At 43.6% G+C, this 13,343-nt stretch overlaps 1 protein-coding gene across 11 annotated transcripts in view; it reads left to right on the forward strand.

Annotated features, from left to right (window-relative positions):
* The window catches only part of FOXP1 (forkhead box P1), a 671,570-nt gene that overhangs the window by 50,192 nt on the left and 608,035 nt on the right, over nt 1–13,343 (forward strand). For 9 of the 11 annotated variants that reach the window (XR_010727343.1, XM_066245805.1, XM_066245816.1 and 6 more), the window contains exon 3: nt 9,365–9,458. The exons of 1 other annotated variant lie outside the window; for it this stretch is intronic. The gene's annotated coding sequence lies outside the window, so the exon portion shown is untranslated. Of the gene's footprint in view, nt 1–9,364; nt 9,463–13,343 lie in introns of all 11 variants that reach the window. One more of the 11 variants, XM_066245804.1, reaches the window with a different exon arrangement.

Raw genomic sequence — 13,343 nt, forward strand, 5'->3', positions numbered from 1 at the left:
GGGCTTGACCGTGGAAGATTGGACTGTGTGAGTACAGAAACTCAGAGTGTGTCCAAGCAGGCTGCTGGGGTGGCCGGGGGCCAGACCATGGAAGATTGGACTGTGTGAGTACAGAAACCCAGAGTGTGTCCAAGCAGGCTGCTGGGGCGGCCGGGGGCTAGACCGTGGAAGGTGAAGACATGACCATCCTAGCATTGGAACTGTAACTTACGGTGGGTGAGGTACTTTCTTCAGCATTTCCTGGGTTCCAAGTGAGGTACTGAGTCCAGAAACTTTCCTTCTTTGCCCTAAAATATTTTTTTTACTATATATTTATTCATTTACTTACTAACCTACTTACTTATTTGAGACATGGAGAAGGGGAGGAGAGAGATGAGAAGCATCATATCACAGTTGTGTCACTTCAGTTGTTCATCGATTGCTTCTCATACGTGCCTTGATAGGGGGCTCCAGCTGAGCCAGTGACCCCTTGCTCAAGCCAGTGACCTTTGGGCTCAAGCTGGTGACCTTTCGGATCAGCGCACAATCCCTTGTTCAAGCCCGTGAGCTTGAGTCAGGGATTTGAACCTGCAGCTTCAGCATTCCTGGTTGATGCTTTATTCACTTGGGCACCACCAGTCAGGCTGCCCTAAAAATTTTTTAAAATACTGCTTGTGAAGATTGTTTGGTTAGAAGGAGCAGAGCAAAAGGGGAATTTGTTGGAATTATTTAGAGTGGTGTCATGGAATGTGTGGGGAAAACTGGACTGGAATCCTTCTCCAGGTGTCACTCTGCTTGTGTCTCAGTCTCGGGTGTGCACTATTTCTCTCTTCCTGCAGACCAGCAGTGTGCAGATGACCCACCATCATTGCCCCCAAAGGGTCACCCTTTGCAGCTGAGGCTCGGAGAACAAGAATACTGTTTTCTTTATGACTGGATGCTTAGTGTTTTTGCCAAGGGTCTTGGTGTTGCAGGTAGCTGACAGACAAGCCAAGGAGAGATAGGGCAGGTATTCTGGGGTAACCTGGGGATGCAGCCTCACCCCCAAGGGGAGAAGAACCAGGAAATGGAGCCATCAGGCTCTCAAACAGGGTCCTATTGCTTCTCTTTCTCACTGTGCATCTGTTCTGCACTGTCCTCTCTGCTTCTCATGCCGTAGCCGCTGGCCCCAAGCTCCCAGTGGGCCTGCTCTGTCGCTGTCTGAGCTGAGGCCTACCTGTAGGTTAGGTTCTGAAATCAGCATGTCAGGTGAAAATTGCTTAGAGTTAAAATTTCTTTCGAAAGCTCTGAAAGTCACTGGTAAGTGAGGAAATCTGCTCAGTCTGTGAGGCATGTGGAAACGGGGACATAAGGGGCGGAAGGGAACAGCAGATTCCTAGCTCCTTTTGCTTCAGGACGTTTGCTCATTATATGACGCTTAATAAGCATGCTTTCTCCTGCGTCTCCTCCAAGGTGGTTTGGCTTGTATTAGGAAAACTTGTATACAGTGTGATTTTACTGTATCTCAATCCAAGTTTGCTGGAGAAGAATTTAAAGCATTTGAGTGGCCCAGTTTGGGCCCTGTGCCTGTACCAAACTCATAGCTCTGGCTCAGAGTTGTCCACTACATTCAGAAAATGCTCATACTTTTAATTTAGGCTTGACCCTTCTCCACTCCTTCACCTGCCAAAGAAGACATAGAATAAATAATGGGAATGAGACAAAACCACTACCTAGAAAAATGACAGTTGCAGTCTGGTCCCTGGCTCTGGTGCGGCTTCTTGGATTCATCCCACACCTGTTCTATCTGATTCTCTAGAGCTAGAGCTTCGGATTTACATTTTCAATTAAGCAAACCAGATGATGAATTTTATCTACTCTAAATTTTGAGAATTATTGCCTTTAAGAGAAAGCTGTTGAGCTGCTTCAACTACCTTTAAAGTAAAGCTTTCTAATTCTAAAGATAATTAATCATGTTCTTCTCTTTCTGGCACACGTGGCCTTCACATGGTACTGAGGGTTGGGGCTTTTCCCACTCATTATGGGTTAAAACCACTTTTGGTCCATTTCAAGCAAGGTGGGTTGTAAACAAGAAATGTTAGGTTCTGTTATTATTTCCCATAATTCTTGAATCTCTCCAGAGAACCCCTACATGTTAGCTGAAGGCTTTCGTTAGTCACTAGAAATGAAGAAAAAGACTGAGCTGAAAATTTGTCCGAAAGGTGTTTTGCATGTCTTCCCAGCTCATGCTATTGTCCCTTAAAAAAGAATCCTAAAAGGTTATTATGCAAAATTAAAGATTTGGGAAGGGGGGTGCATTTGAAAGTGCTCATAGAAATACATACCTTTAGAACATATCTTGCCTGATTAACAGTTGTGAAATACTGCGACAATCTCTTTTATTCCATATTATAAAAATTGAAAATATTTTATTTACAGTTGAGTTCTCACTGGCTGCTATAGAAGTACTTCTTAAAACTAGTATGAGAACCTTAACTTATGGTAGATTTTAAGCTCCTTATTTCTCGTTATACAAGCAAAATATATGGCCTGTGCCCTATGCTTTGGTTTTAATTGTTTAGATATGACTCATTTTTGTTTTCTTTGTTTCCTTCAGGGATGAAATATGTATATCTCAGTACTTCTTACTCTCTCCCTCAAAAACCTATGCTTAAACACACATCACAAAGTTATTGCTAGAAACGCTGCGAGTGTAAACGGAGTTGTTGCTCAGGGCACTTTTCTGTTCTCTGTGTGGAAGAGAAGGGCGCGGTGGGTGGGGGCTCAGAGGAGCAGCTTCCCTTTACTTTTCCTGCCAAATTCAGTTAAAAAAGAACAAGCACCCCACCTTTTGGTCTCCTTTAGGCTCAGTGGGGTACGGATTAGGAGGAGATTTTTGGCACCATTGAGAGTTTTAATAAGTTATTTTTGTAGTGTACTTTAAAATTTTCTACCTTAAGGAAACTCAGACTGTCACCAAAATTAATTTCTTTAGAAATCCTTCAGCTAGAACTTCTGTTTTGCCAACAGATTTAGGTGGAAAATGAAGGAAAGATGGTCAGTGCCCAGGAAGTGGGTTTGGTGTTGGGGCCGTCGTCACTGTCTGGTGTTTGAGTGGATGCAGTAACAGTTTCTTTACTGTGCGGGTGGCCCTGGGGGGGAGAAAGCTTTGCAAGAGTGGGAAAAGGTGGCTGCCTGTAAATTCTATGGAATCCTGTTGGACCTGAGACTTAATAAAAGTAAACCAATGAAAGAGAAGGTAGAACTGAGCATGTGGAAGTCACATAAATAAATCTTTCTGAATTGTATTCTGAAATACTAAATATACAGAGTTGTACTGTAATAAGTGTTACGTGTCCTCCATTGATCTACATGATAAGGTCTACTGGGTCTAGAGGACACCGTGGTTGAAGGATCTGTCCTCCCACATACACATATACTCCCAGTCAGGTCCTTTTCCTGTGGGCTTCGACTTGTTGGCTTATCCCAGACACCTTTGGCTTAAAGATTGTTACCTTCACCCCTCAGATCTCATAAGTCATTTTTCTCCTAAGTGATCACACTGGAGATGGCCGTGCAGGTAGATGGGGAAGAACAGAAAAGGGAAAGATTGTCCTGAAAGCATGGACCTTATGTAGCCCTCTCTTTCCTGAAGCCAGCGTCCTGCCTGTCCTCTGTCCCTTCTGTCTTACCTCTCTTCTTTCTCTCCCCCTTATGTCTTTCTTCTGGCTTTTTTTTTTTGCCAAGTTGTTTTTCAAGTAGACCTTTGTTGGGAAAACAGCTGTGTTAGGCCTGCTTGCTGGTTTACCAGCTGAAAGTACTTTGCTTGATTTGTGCGTGAACACGGGGCAGCATCATGTGTGTACCGTCTATGTAAGGCTGCAGGTGCTTGTGCTCAGCATGGATAGTGCTTTGTGGATTGCCTGCCCATCACTGCGAAGGGTCGTTTTTGCTGTTCGTTCACTTGCTGCCATGAGAAGAGGTTTTCCCTGCCTATTTGCTTGTCCACCATTGTAAGACTTTATTAAACGGCAATGGCCCAATGCTTTCTGGCTCTGCAGTTTCTTTACCATCGGCCCAAATCCAGTGTGGACCTGCCTGGCCTCAGCCACTGGCATTACATCTGGCGTAGTGGGCAGGATTTGGGTCAGATTGGTGTGGAGCCACCAACATCCTTGAGGAGTGGGAAAGAGGAGTAGCTGTTCCCTGTGCCTGTCCTTTCGGGGGCCACGGGCAGGGTGTTTGTTGCAGCCCTATGAGCAGAAACCAAGAGCTCTGTGCAGGAGGCTGCTGGAATTTGAGGACCCAGGATGGTCTGAAGACTGAGCATCCCCAGCAGCAGGAGCTGCAGCAGGTGCTGGAGAAGGAGGCCAGTCACTCTTGAGCACCAGCGGTGCCTGAAACTGGAGCTGTTGCTGGAGAAGGAGACAGACTAGGTTCACGAGCTGAACGTTGGCACCGGCAGTTGTAAGAGAAACAACTGTGGGTTCAAGAGCTAAAGTTCCAGCTTTATGCCAAGAGTCGGCAGCTGTCAGAGCTGAAATGGGTGAAGACAGAGCTACATCTGTGCTGGCGGAGTGGCTCTGGGTTGGTGGGAGCAGACATTTCTGACTCTTCTGAGGGGGAGAAGGTTTGGGCTAAAACTGCTGTCAGCAGACTTAGAGCCTGGCTGGTGGTCGCCCAGAAGGTAGAGACCCAGCCGCCAAGAGCGCCTCAGGGGCAGGCACAGCCCCTCCCCAGGTAGTGGAGCTCTCTGTGGTCCGGCCCTGCACCCAGGCAGAGCTGATGGAGGGGCACAATTCAGGCAGAAACCCACCAAGCCCCTGGAAGCCTGGTTACTGAGATTGTGAGACATAAGGGTGAATGGCATCATGCTCTGTGGAACAGAGATGGAGAAATTGGCTGCCATGACCACACACTCTTCCTTGAGTCAGCATCTTCAGAACTGCCATGACAACTCAGGAAGCCATACCCTATACGACGGGTGACGGCTCCCATTTGTAGGGCCTAGCTGAATGCTGGGGACCTGCCAGGGGTACTGAGTCAGTGGTGGTCCTACAGTGAGATGTCCTAGGTAGTACTTCGGCAAATAGGGATGAGGAATGCTTTCAACCCAGGGTCCTGTGGACTGGATGACGAAGTGTTTATGGCAGTTGTCTCTGTAGTGCCGCGTCAGCCCTTTTTGGGTAACTAGTGGTGATCTTGAGGCCCTCTGTACAGCAGCCCATCAAAACAGTTACACAGATGGTGGCAGATTTGAGGGAGCTGGAGACAGCACGGGACTGTAAGGCTGTGGGGGCTGCTGCCTCTGCCGCCCCACCCCAGCCCCGCCCCCACCAACAAGAGAAACGGGCCTGTAAAGGTTACCTGAACACAGATGTGGGTAGATTTGATTGTGGCTGAGGAAAATAGGGAGAAATTAGAGGGCAACCTAATAAAGTTCTTTTGGAGCTTTGGAGTCAGCTTACACCAGAATAGAGGTTCCAGCTGCTGAGACAAACAGCCCCAGCAGCTACCAATAAAACGGCTGGTGCGTGGACAGCATGGTTACAAGATTATCTGATGGAGACAGCTGAGGGAGAGGAGGACCCTCAAGACCTCAGTTTGAATAGGGAGAAGGCCGAGGGACCCATCTGACAGGGTCAGGCGGGGACCGGAGGCCCACACGGAACTGGTATCCACTGGTTCCCTTCTGATGTACACGGGTGTTGGCCTTGGTGGATGCAGGTGCAGAATGTTCCCTCCTCTGTGGGAACCCAGAACAGTTGATGGGACCCCAGTGGCCAGTGACAGTTATGGGGGCCAAACTGTTTGAGTGAAGCCAATAACTATTCCTCTGCGGATTGGAAGACTGCCTCCTCACACAGGGACCATCACGGAAGATACCTGTTGCGTAGATTGTGAAGCGAGCAACCCTAAAGGGGTGGGGTGTGGGTAAAACAGCTGTTAGGCTTGCTCACTGGTTTACCGGCTGCAAGCACTTCGTTTGATTAGTGTGTGAGCATGTGACAGAACCACGGACAGTAAGGCAATGAGTGCTTGCGCTCAGTGTGAGTGGTGGTTTATGGATTGCCTGCCCATCACTGTGAGGGGTCGTATTTGCTGTTTGTTTGCTTGCGGCCATAGGAAGAGGTTTCCCCTGCCTGTTGGCTCATCCACTGTTGCGACATTTTATTAAACGGTAATGGCTCAATGCTTTCTGGCTCCGAAGTTTTTCTACCATCTGCCCAACCAGTCTGGACCAGCCTGGCTTTGGCCACCAGCATTATAACCTTCCTTGTTTAAATCAGGCTGGAGTGGAAATGTATTGCTCTGAGTCTCCTGTTGAGGGGTTCAGTCTCTCCCCATAGGATAGCAGTAGTTTTCACCTGTGACTAGAGTCAGGCAGATAGCTCAGTGGCTTCTTGCCGAGAGTTGCTGGCCAGGGAGCCAACTAGGCTGGTGGTTAAGAGGCAGGCTCTTATCCGGGCAACATTAGAAAGCCACAGCTTGTAAATCCTATCTCCTCGGGGTCCAGGAATTGCATCATAATCATCGGTTGAACTGCTATCTTCCGCTTTATCTGAGCATTGCACTGAGCTTTGGGCCTGAAAGAAATTATATTTATGTATATGTGTTCCTCTTCAGAAGTAGAGATAGTGAAAACAAAGAACAAAGGTTTTATTCACACTTGAACTCGGAGTTCAACATAAGGAAGTAAAGAACAGGTTTAAACTGTGCTATTTAAATTGCGCTGTGACAAAGTTCCAAATAAAAAGTCAGGATGGCCTGACCATGTGGTGGCGCAGTGGATAGAGTGTCCACTGGGATGCAGAGGACCCAGTTTCAAGACCCCGAGGTCGCCAGCTTGAGCGCGGGCTCATCTGGTTTGAGCAAGGCTCACCAGTTTGAGCCCAAGGTCGCTGGCTTGAGCAAGGGGTCACTTGGTCTGCTGTACCCCCCCCCCCCGCCCCAGGCACATATGAGAAATCAGTCAATGAACAACTAAGGAGCCTCAACAAAAATTGATGTTTCTCATCTCTCTCCTTTCCTGTCTGTCTGTCCCTCTCTCTGACTCTCTCTGTCTCTGCCACACACACACAAAAAGTCAGGATTTATTTCTAAGGTAGGGGCCCAGTTTGGGAGCAGAATGGCTAGCTGAGAGTAAGTTAGCTCAGTCCTTCCTTCCTCTATTCCTAGATAGTGGGATTTTTTGAGTGTCTGACCCACCCTTACATATAGCATGGGATCATATGGCCCTGGGTTTAAATCCTAATCCTGCTAACATACAGCACATTTTAGCTAAATCACTTAAACTTAGTTTTTATGTTGTAAAATAATTAACACATCCACCTTCTATGGCTGTTGTGATGGTTAAATGAGATAGTGTTTGTAAAGGTTTAGTGCAGATGTGCCCCACAGTAAGGATCGGTTTTGTGAGAAATTGCCTGTAGGGAATGGCTTCTGACCAGAGAGTGTGCCTGCAGGGGGGCTGATGGAGTGTTCCAGGGACCAGAGAGACTTGCATGGGATGACGCCACATTTGCACTTCTTTCAAACTTTGATTTAAAAGTAAATGAAGAGAATGTTGTTTTGGCTATTGTGCACATGAAATATTGACAGGTATTAGTAAATTAAGGATGAAAACATTAATTTGATTCTTATACTAAACGTCTTTTGTAAAGTTACCTCAGCACCCAGCCCAAATCATTAGGTTGAGAGCAAGGAGAGTCGGTTTCTCACTGGGCTGAGTTGCAGAATCTGATAGTTGGGAGGTTTGGTTTTTGTTGTGTTATTTTTAAACCAGTCAGAGATGTCTTCTCAATTAATCTAAGTTATGTCTCAGTCACACTTGGGCAAAGCTTTGCCTTATGTAGCATTCTTTTTCCAAACCAGGAATGTCTCTTGGCTTAGCACTCCTCAGAGTTAAATATTTCACAGTCACCATTGATGAAGATAATACTTCCTTACAAAGATACTTAAGACTTTCCTACAAAACAGTTTGTAAAGAGCACTGCTTTGTCTTCCTTCTTGAACACCTAACTCCTACCTTCAGGCAAAAATTTTGACTTTTTAAATTTTATGAACTTATCCATTCCTAATTCTGTTGGATAAGCCATCATAAAGACCATACTTTTGTATGTTTCTTACCATATTCTTCTTCTTTTCTTTTTAAAAATTGTTTTATTTTTTTACTTACTGATTTTAGAGAGAGAAGGAGGGAAGAGAAAGAGATAGGAACAATGATCTGTTCCTGTATGTGCCCTAACTGGGGATTGAACCTGCAACTTTTGTGCTTGGGCAGACACTTATCAACTGAGCTATCTGACCAGGGCGTCGTCATCTTTTCTTATCCAGGTGATCAATCCTCTTATGATTTTGTTTGTCCAATTTAAGTGTTTCTTCAGACTACTCTAAATCAGGTTAAATGAGTCTGAGTCACTAACTTTGCATTAACCTGTGACCTCTGTGTTCCCTGGCAAAATTGGAATGGAATGTCAGTGGTCACATACTTTGATATTGTGAGTAATTGTTGAGGACATTAGAAGGTCAAGCATTACTTATTATTTCTCAGAGTTTGCTTGATGGCAGTCACAGCTCTGTAGAAGTCAATCAGTTCTCTTGATAATTTTGTTTAGGTGGTATGTAATTAGGTATTTAAAATTAGATAAGTATATGTTTTGCTATGCATTTCATATTCTCTTCGGGAAAGTGTGTTTGCCAAACAACTTCGGGGACATCTTCAGCTTTTTCTTTTCCCCTGAGCTGAGCATTTGAAAGTTAGGGAATTCTTTCTACTTGTATTACCTGTTTGTCAGCAATTTACTGGGGTTGTTTTTATTTAACGCTGTACAGGTGCTGGGAGTGTAAGTACAAACATGTTTTTATAAAGAGAACAAAAACAAACCACAATAGTGCCGGCATTGTGGGGTTCTGCATTTTTAGGTATGTGAGAATTTTTTTTTTATTTTATCTATACACAAAGTCATTTTTCTTTTTTCGTTTTGTTTTTTTTTTCCTGGCATCTCAATATCCTGAAAATACCAAGGTCTTTCTCTTTGAATGACCCAGACTTTGTATCATTCCAGCAGAACTGCCCTGGGTAAACTGAGAAAAGGTGAGAGAGTGAGCAGACGGCTATGGCAAGCTTTAATCTAAAAGGAAACAAATTTACTTAAAATCAAAGTGTAGGTAGAACAGGATGAATTGTTTAAAAGGCAGGTTGAATTTTGAGTCTTAGATCAGGCTTCCCCTTTGCATTCCATTTTGAAAAGTTCTTAAATAAAGAATGACCTAACATAACAGAAGCATATTTTTTTTTGTTTTTTCCGCATTGCATGGATTGTTCTCTTCTGAAGAAACAAAACTAACAAAACAAAACCTTGTATTTAATTATGCTGTAGTAAGGCTTTTTTTTCCTTCTTAGCCTCAGAGAAGAGGGGCAGAGTGACCTGGATTCCTACTTGACCACTTTCACGTTAGTCACAGACGGCAGTTGATGGGGTTGGACTTCAAACCAGGTAGGTCCGTATCGAGCTCGAGTTCTTGTTCTTTATTAACTGCTTTTAGAATAATCTGCTTTTTTTTAATGAGATCATCTAGTCAGACCTGTAGCTTTGAATCTATAAGATGTGGACATTGAAGGTCTTCAGTGGTTAAGGACATGATGAGGGTCACTTACTTTGGGAGCTAATCTTCAAAACAGGGTTCCTTCCAGTCTGCTGGATGAGAGTGAGTTTCTGGAAGGCAGGGGCTGTGTCTCAGTGTCAAACTAGCTGGTCTTTTTAGTGATTCTTGGGAGAGTCATTAGCTTTGTTAATTAAATAAATCTTTGTTGGTGGGAAGTTGCCCAATAGTCCTTTGTCACCTGTTACTGTTCTGATGGGCTGCTCTGGTGTGTACCGGGGACTGTTCACTGCATGAGTATACTCAGCCAAGGGGGTATACAGGTACTGAAAGCTCGCCTTTACTGTTCTTCGCAGGCCCTGGCCTCTGTGGGCATCAACCTAAAGAGGAGCCTTTTCATAAACGTTGCATTTGCCACATTCTGGCAAATTGCCAGTCCTTGCTGACCAGCTCCTCCAGAGGGGAACTCCTGCAATCCCGCAGTTCCTGCGAATGCACGGGGTGGGGGCAGGGGGCAGTGCGTGGCCACAGCACTGTTCAGGGCTTTTTAATAAGTATTGATTAAAAGGTACAACCCTAAAATTATTTATTTGCTTCTTAGAGTTCATTTCTTCTTTGCATTGAATTTCCATGTAGTGCCCCCCACCCCAGTTTTTTATTCCTTACAGCCGCTGTGGGATAAGCAGTGTTGATCAGACTGTTCCTGTGGACATTTCAGCAGGGTCATTTGTATCTGTTGACCTAGTTTTCAAGATATCCCCAGCTTAAAATGTCCATTTTATCAGCCGAGGGACATATTTGAGCCCAAACTCTGGATATTTACTTCCTTTGCGTATTTGTGGACTCGCACAGTGACCCAGAAGCAGGGGCTGGCCCTGCAGTTCTTACATCATCACATATCGGTGTCACCCTAACTGTGGTCATTGTGTGGACGGACACTGCGTACAACCATATACTCTGTTTGTCAACTCATAATTTCTTGGAATTACTTGATTTTTGAAAATGTAAATCATTTTACACTGTAAAGAAGTGACATGTATCATCATAGTTAGAAAGTGACCACCTGCCATAAGTAGAAGGTGGTATTGAACACAAACATGGGCTCAGCAGGTTATAGAGTGTCTGCCTCTTTTCTCTCTGTTTTATGGCCGTGATCACAGTATGAGCCAGGGCTCTCAAAAGTGGATATATATGACAGTCACTTAGGAGTTTTAAAATACTATGACTTCTGCCTGACTGGTGGTAGCACAGTAGATAGAGCATCAGTCTGGGACGCTGAGGTCCCAGGTTCAAAACCCCAGTGCCTGGCTTGAGTTCAGGCTCACCAGTTTGAGCATGAGATTGTAGGCATCCCATGGTCGCTGGCCTGAGGCCAAAGGTCGCGGGCTTGAGCAAGGGGTCACTAGCTTGGCTGGAGCCTCCTTGTTAAGACACACATGAGAAGCAATCAATGAACAATTAAAGAGATACAACTATGAGTTGATGTTTCTCATCTTTCTCCCTTCCTATCTATCTTTCTCTCTCTCTCTTGCTATATAAATAAAAAAAAAAAACACAAATAAATACTCTTTCTATGGCCAAAGATCCAGTTGATTTAGAATGAGGACCTGAAATCTGTATTTTTTAAAAAGTTTCTTTAGTGATTGACCAGTTTGTTTTTAGCTGACATTACAAGTTAGGGATTGTCTTAAAATTGGTTACCATTGCTTTGTAGGGCCAGTGCTCTCTGCTGCTCTCCTTAGCCAGGGGAGAAGAGGTGTTTCATTCAACATTGATATTTCAATTCTATTTTTTTTCTGTCCCAGTTTTGGTGAAATTATGTATCACTTGTGATAATTCATTTTAAAAATTCCTGAGCTGTGTGGTGTACTTTCATGAAAATTCATTTAGATAAAATTAGATATTATTGTTTAATGAGGTGGCATTTCAATTTAGACCTCGCATCAGGCATATACCAAGAGTTTTTTATGGAAGAGTTAGGTTCATTTGAGTAATAAAGGCTGAATCATGGGGGCTTTAATTCTTAATCGCTGTGAGGATTGTTATCTGTGGGATGTGAGCTGTCTTAGTGGCATTCAATCAAGTGTCCACTTAGCCATGACTAGAAGTAATTGCTCCCAAGTGGACCGCATGGTGACCTGTTAATACTCGCTTTGACCCTGTGACCTTGTCTGCCCCATTGTTTAGGATTTTATAGCAGGCGACTCTGTGTTTCTGTGGGGTCAAGTATATATCTTGAGGTCACACATTTTCTGATTGCAGCCTGTCCACACTGTAAGTCAGCCAGAAGCTGTTGCATTGCTAATAGTCATTGCTTTGCAGTGGAACATGAACAGTTTGAAAATTGTCTTCTCAGCCTGCATGTAAACAGTTTAATATTTCACGGAAAGACGTTCATCTTGTAAATTAGGTATGAATAATACATTTGTAATTACTGCTTGTGTCTTTAAACACTTGTATCTTAATTGGCTTTGCTTTTTTAAAAAATATATATATATTTGCATTTGCCAGCAAGTTAAAATTAACTCCTGTAGAAATTCAGCCAAGTTAGGACAGAAAGACCAGGCTTCTTTGGTCCTGCTGAGAACTTTATGGGCGGTATATTCATTCTCTTTTAAACATTTGTTTCTGGAGACAGTGAGATTGTTTCTTGGGTTTGGTTTTTTTACCCTTTGTTATTTCCTATCACAATGTTAATTAGTTTTGCTGTTTTATTTTTATTTATTAAATTGTTTCCATTGATTTGAGAGAGAGAGAGAGAGAGAGAGAGAGAGAGAGAGAGAAGCATCAATATGTCATCCCACTTACTTGTTCCATTTAGTTATGCACTTACTGGTTGCTTCTCCTATGTGCCTTGACCAGGGACCAAACCTGCAACCGGGATGTGACAAGGCAACACCCTATTCACTGAGCCACCTGGTCAGGGCTGATGTTGCTGTTTGTTGATCGGTAATATAATACATCCCCACCCCCCACCCCCCCCAGAAGTTACATGCATACATTCTCTGTGTCAGAGTTAAGTTATTCAAGTTAGGTACTTATCTCAGCTTTGTGAGTGATCCTTGCCACTGTGGCCTCTGTGAGTTAACAAAATCAGTAAATGGGGGTTAGAGAAGGAAGCTTGAAAGAGGATCTAGTCCACTTTGAACTCAGTTCTGTCACATCTTGAGTCATTTGAGGGCCAGCCATCACTGTGTCCATGTATTAGCCCTTTATCTTGCTCTTGAACCATCCACACAATGGATTTTCTACAAATGCTTACATGGAAAAATATGACTAGAACAAACAAAAACAAAGGAAAACATACAATTAGAAAAGCTGACAAGTAGTAGGTATAGGATGTCATCCAGATTGACTCTGGTTGTTACCCCAAAATAAAATACTCATGTTAAGAAGAAAAATTAACTTACTCTTTCTATTGTTTGAATGTATCACTCAAAATAATATATTGGTATCTTATTACTAATCTAAGGTTAAAATATTTACATATAATTTGCTTAAAAGAGAAAGCTTTATTGCTAAAATTTAAGGGCTGTTGTTTACCTTAAAGGTAGGTAAATTATTGCTTTTCTCTGAGTTACAGTTTTCTGTGCTGTTTTGTTTAAACTTCCTGTTTGGGCCAGTTTCTCTGTGTGTGTGTGTGTGAGAATTAATGGTAGTATCATTAAACACCAGACAGAATGGATTATTTGTCAAAAACTTTGTACCTTTCTTGGTTTAATGTGAAAAACTTTATTTCAGTAGTGCAGAAAGGGTCAGTAAAATCCAAAAAGATGTGT

This window comes from Saccopteryx bilineata, chromosome 10 (genome assembly GCF_036850765.1).
Source record: "Saccopteryx bilineata isolate mSacBil1 chromosome 10, mSacBil1_pri_phased_curated, whole genome shotgun sequence".
Classification (NCBI taxonomy): Eukaryota; Metazoa; Chordata; class Mammalia; order Chiroptera; family Emballonuridae; genus Saccopteryx; species Saccopteryx bilineata.